Here is a 6,000-nt window from a genome sequence, read left to right as displayed (position 1 = left end):
AATTGCATATAGGAGAAAATAACAAAAAAATGAAAATATTATTTCGTTATTTTCTACTTAATTAATGATTGTTGTTGTTACAACAATTTTAAACTGTTTATACTTCAAAAACACTATTTAAAAAAAAAAAAAAAGTAACTATCTACAAGTACGAGTATATTCAAATTTACCAACGTCGCTTCCCACTTCTGATAAAGTCAATCTGTCATAAAATGTGTTGCTTAAAATATTCATGAGTTTTCCCCATCCAGAGACAGGATCCACCCTCTTTAGAGCATTTGCAGGGTTTATGATTTTCTACTTATTATACTAAAGTAATTGTAGACTTCATCTCATCTTGGATGGAGAGCAACCGAAGGCGAATGTAGCTACTGTAAACATTGACAATTTTTAAATATTTAGAGAAACTTATTGAATTAGTATAACTTACCTCTTTTAAGAGAATAACAAAAATTATAATAGAACTGTAAACTTTGAGTTTGAGATCACTTAACACACAATGCCCCGAAAAATATGGCGGAAAGTGGGGAACAGAGTGTTTTATCACTAGGTTCTCTCTACCTCCCTGGCTATGTGCGGGATACAGAGATTTAGAAGCTGAAAAAAAACTATATAAGTTCCAACATAATCGCTCAGAATCGTACTGCTGTATAGAATCAGTGACAATAAACAAAATTGTATTTATTTTTCAAAAACACTAAATAAATGAAAGAAGACAATATCCTCGTATACTCACCAATTATGAAAAATATATCAAATATAAGTACTTTAGGGTTTGGAAATTTTTAAATGTTCAAATATTGATTGTAGGGATGTCAAGAGCAGCAATAATTAGAGGCTGACGACGCCAACAATGAGAACAGCGTCAGGGGCACGCTTCATCTTTCCAACTCCGCCTTCCTCTACCTACCACTCTTTTGTATATGACTTGAATATAATTTTTATAGTTAATCATACTTATTTTCATTAAAATTAAAATAAGGACTTTATTCTAGTTCACAAGATTTTGATAAAAATCGAAAGCCGATTAGTGTTTTTAAAATAACACGATAAAAATACATCTATATGTTTTAACGTACTCGGATAGAGGTTCCACGTAATTACAATAAGTGACATGTATCACTCAAGAACAACACTACACTCTAGATACCTTCCAATCGGGCTTCCCCCTACAAGCAGCTGTTCCCGTTTGACACAATTCCACTGCTTTTATTGTCTTTTTCACCTAAATCTACCCACTTACACGAGATATTATCACATGCGATACAGAGTTAAGAAGAAAAAAACTACAGAAGATTTTTATTTTTCAATTTTAATTTTTAACTATATTGACCAGTTGCCTTAGCAAATGTATATTTGCATTAGATGTTCTGGTGATGGTAAATATTTTATATTGAAACGTAAATGGATTAATGCCTTTTTTAAATGGATTTCTGGGTGACTTTGTTCTTGAATGACCAGGTATTTAATGAGGGTAGGAAAAAATATATATGTAAAATTTAAAAAAGCATTGAAATCAATCCATAATAGTTAGTTCTTAGTTAGCAAACAGACTTCTATAAGACTCATAGATATATTATATATATATATATACATTCTTGCACAACTTATTATATTATATAGATTACGATTAAGTTCCTCAATTTATCATAAAGAAAATGTATCGAATTCCACTGGAAAGTGGGAAACGGAGTGTCTTGACACTGTGTACTTCTTCTACTATGACTTCAACCACGAACGTACAGAATGGAAATTCAAAAATATATATTATCAAAAATATATCAATCGAATTTCACTTTCAATCACAGCATCGTATAGAGGCTTAAATCTTTAGGAGTTCACTCAGACATCCTTTGGGAATCCTTCCTTTCAATGTTCGCTAAAAATCCAATGTGTTCTACGCGCTGAAACGGGCGAATGTGAAGTAAGCTTCCGAAATGTGGAACTCAGGCCTCAGCTTATTACAACTTGACGCTGAAAGGATTGCTATTATAGATTCCTACAGGTTTCGACGGCAGTACCTTTTGTACTGTAATGCGTATGCGGTAAATAATACTTATTTAAAAAATCGGTCAAGTGCGAGTCGGTTTCGCCTATCGAAGGTTCGGAACCAATTTCAAGATTGTAGATCACCGGGGCTTATAAAAGTTGACAAGTTTTTGGGTTAACACACCCTGCTCCTTCTGTTATTCACTTATTTTGTATGAAATGAACTACAATTATAAATTTGTAATAGTTCTCACTTTTTGTCAAATTTCTAAATTGTAGATCTACGGGAAATACTAAAAACTATCTGGAAGCAAGCACTTATAATATATTAATTTGGTTTTAACAAGTTCATTGCCATATATGAAAAAAACATATTATATAAAAGCAACGATTGTGAGTTCGATTCCCACTCGTGGCAAAACGCAGTTGAGTTCCGCAACTCAACCCGCAATATCTCAAGAACGATGGAACGTGGAAAACGAAAGTATTTTAATGGAAACGAACAGAAGAAAACATACAAATAAATAATAAATAAAAATCCTTTTAAAAGTACTTTTAAAAGTAGTCCTACTCATCTCAAAAACATACGTAAAGCGAAAAAAGAATGGCTCGTTCCCCTGATAGTTATTTAATATGATTTATTCATACGTACGTCAAATGGAAGTTTGTTTAATAGGAAATATTTTCCAAACGTCTTTATAAAACCATTATTTATGCCCTTATTTTAAAACTGTTTTTGACGCCACTTGTTATGCTAATGAGGGGGTTGAGATGTTTATCCAACTAAATATAATGTTTTCCATGGTTTGGTTTTCAATTATTTGATCTTTTAAGTTAATTTTTCATGGCAATTTAGTTTTGTTAAGTGTTATTCAATATCATGGGAAGTACTTGTTTTTTGTAAATAATTATATATGTTTTTCTATTTTTGGAATTCTCGCTATAAAATTATTACATGTTTTTAAATAAAAGTTAATATATTTAAAATATTTTCTATTACAAAATAATATTATATAAATATTTTTACACAACATAAAAACGTCAAATTGTCTGTTTATTTCGAAACAATGTTTATATTAAAGAAGAAAATAGAATTATAATCCTTTTTCTTTGCAACCACTACAGACAAGTGATATTTACCTAGGAACCCTAGTACCTAGGAACCCTAGAGTCAAGACACGCTCCCCACCTTCCACCGAATTCTGGAGATGGAATTCAACGTGCTTAGCCCCGACACCTGAACAAAAAAATGAAAATATTAAATACTTCATTTTCTCATGTGGGAATTGAACCCACTGTCTGTCACGTTTATAATCACATGCTCATGCCTTATGACTGGCCCCAATAATACTCAACAATAATAATCTCTATAATATATATTTTAATGAATCCCCCAAACCGACACCTAACCTGTAACTACCATAGCTATTAATATAAAGTAGTAACCACCAAACAGCTTAAAAGGTCACCCATTACTAGTCCAGCATCAAAGACCCGAGATAAAATATTCACAGTACGCCCACATAATCTACGAGTGGAGGATCGTGCTGGGTCCGCCCCCGCCCATCAGGCTTACATGCGGTGGAGGTAAAACTCAAATCATTTATATAGATACTAGCGGCCCGCCCGCGGCTTCGCCTGCGTGAACTACGTTATTATTATTTTGTTTTTCCATGAGTACCTACGTCCTATAAGTGACGTCCATGTAAAATTTGAGACTCCTAGCATTTGTAATAACGAAGTTTCATACAAACTTTCAATCCCAAAAACAACCCCTTAGATGTCAAATATTGCAAATTCCCGTCTTAGCGAGCACCTACGTCCTATAAATAACTCCTATGTAAAATTTGAGATTCCTAGCTCTAGTAGTTTCTGAGATTTCGTGATGAGTGAGTGACCTTTCGATTTTATATATATAGATAAATATATATAAATGTATGTATTTATAAACTGTGTTTTTTATTTGTATTAAAAAGTAACTCCATATTGTAGTAAAGAAATAAATCGTAGAGTTTTCACATACTAAGATTATTTATTGTTTTAAGTCTAGCAACATTTTAAAGATCTTCATTATTTTTATTATCTTTTTTTAAGGATATTTTAAAAGTATGAGGGAGTAATTAAACTCATCGTGGCGCAGGGGCACAAGCGTGTGACTGTAATCGTGGTGGTTGTGAGTTCGATTCCCACTTCAAGGGAATAAATTATTATTTATAAAAATATTTAGAATTTTTCGCTACCAAGGCAAAACGCGGAGTTGAGCTCGCCACTTAACACGAAATGCCTCAAAAATTCGACAGTAACTGGGGAACGCAGTGTCTTAACAGTATAGTTTCTTACTAACTAACGGTCTTTAGTTGGATTCCTCACAGTTACAGTCTATACGGGATAAAGCGGGATGCGTGAAGCTGAAAAAGAATTAAGGATGTAGAGCAGGTTCCCGCTGTCTAGCTAACCTCTTAAAATTAAATTTACCTTTTCAAACTGAGATCATGCTTAGTAAATTAGTCTTTGTTTATTTGTACAATCTGATAAGAAAAATATTAACAAGAGAAGTTGTGATTTTATAATATAAACAAATATATAAACGAAAAAATAAATAAGCCTTTTATAGATTCTATTGTATTACAAACATAATTTAATTAGAATGAATTATAATATATCCATAAATAGCTCATGTCATGGAATATTTATTTAATGTTCTATAATTTATGGTATTTTTTCTAGTATATATAGTAATTTACTTCAAAACTGTGGCTTATTACAAAAAAATCTTTACTCCTTTCAAATGAGTAAAGATTTTCTAGAGTAGAGTAGTAGTAGATTTTCTAGACTAGCTAGTACCTAGCTTTAAGACACTCAAATATTAAATATTTACTTTCCTCGAGCGGGAATCGAACTCCCAACGCAATGCCTATACCGCTACATCACAACCGTCTTCAGATTATAATAATCTTTCATAAAAAGCCGAATAAAATATTTAGTTAATAAAAAAAACAACATCAGCTCTCGGCATTAGCGTCTCTCCAGCCAGCCAGTACATGCGGAGTGGTGCATGCATATTTGATGGGTGTTTAATGCTCGTAAGCCGATTGTGGCGTCGAATGCCATTCCCTTTGTTCAATACTCGCTGTTCCCAGCCTCGTGCTATGTAAATACATAACTCTGCATTTTCATTATTATACATGAAATATTTCATATATATATTTACATTTATATTTTCATTTCTTCGGCGGCGTTAAGTTCCGCCACTCAACACGCAATGCTTCTAGAAGTCGGCGGAAAGTAGGGAACGGATTGTCTTAACAGTAGGTTCCCTCTGTCTATCCTGCTGTGTGGGGGATACAGCGTGGAGCTGATTTTTTTTTTAATATATATAATCAATGTTATGTCAGTCATTATTTTTTAAGTTTATTAAGTTTTATTTAATTCTCTGTATTTTATATTCACTACAAGCTTATAATTTTAATATTTTAATTTTAGTACAACTTACCTTTTTTTAATTTGTAGTTTTCATCAATTCTTTTCATTTCTCTTAATGTACCTATAACTTAAGAAAAAGCTTGTAAAAAGAAGGAAACTAAAGAAGAGAAAAACTTAAATGTAAATATTAGTTGATTTTTTCAAAAAGTGCTTCGACTTACCGACATACACAAAAACTATACTGTTAATTGCACTATACTCTCGCCGCTGTTTCATAAATATCCACTTCCACTGGATGTTACAGCTAAAAACAAGTTCATGCTAAAACCTTATCGAACCTGCGAACACGTATTAGGAATTGGAATACGAATCAAAGATCAAAGTAAAATTAGCCGAGACGTTACGCCGCGAGCTGTGCAAAGAATGTCCCAGTTTATTAGATTCCATAAGCTCTATTCATTCTTTCCCTTCGGAGGGAACCTTTGAAGGCATCAGCTCGTATTAGTGTATAATACGATAGAATCATTCGATATCGCGTATTAAATACGGTCGGTATAACATAACGTGGCCAATGATAATAGCCTATAA

This window comes from Heliconius melpomene, chromosome 8 (genome assembly GCF_056956725.1).
Source record: "Heliconius melpomene rosina isolate 202511_hmr_F chromosome 8, ASM5695672v1, whole genome shotgun sequence".
Lineage (NCBI taxonomy): Eukaryota > Metazoa > Arthropoda > Insecta > Lepidoptera > Nymphalidae > Heliconius > Heliconius melpomene.
The sequence above is the reverse complement of the archived record's forward strand: the minus strand, read 5'-3'. Positions refer to the sequence as shown.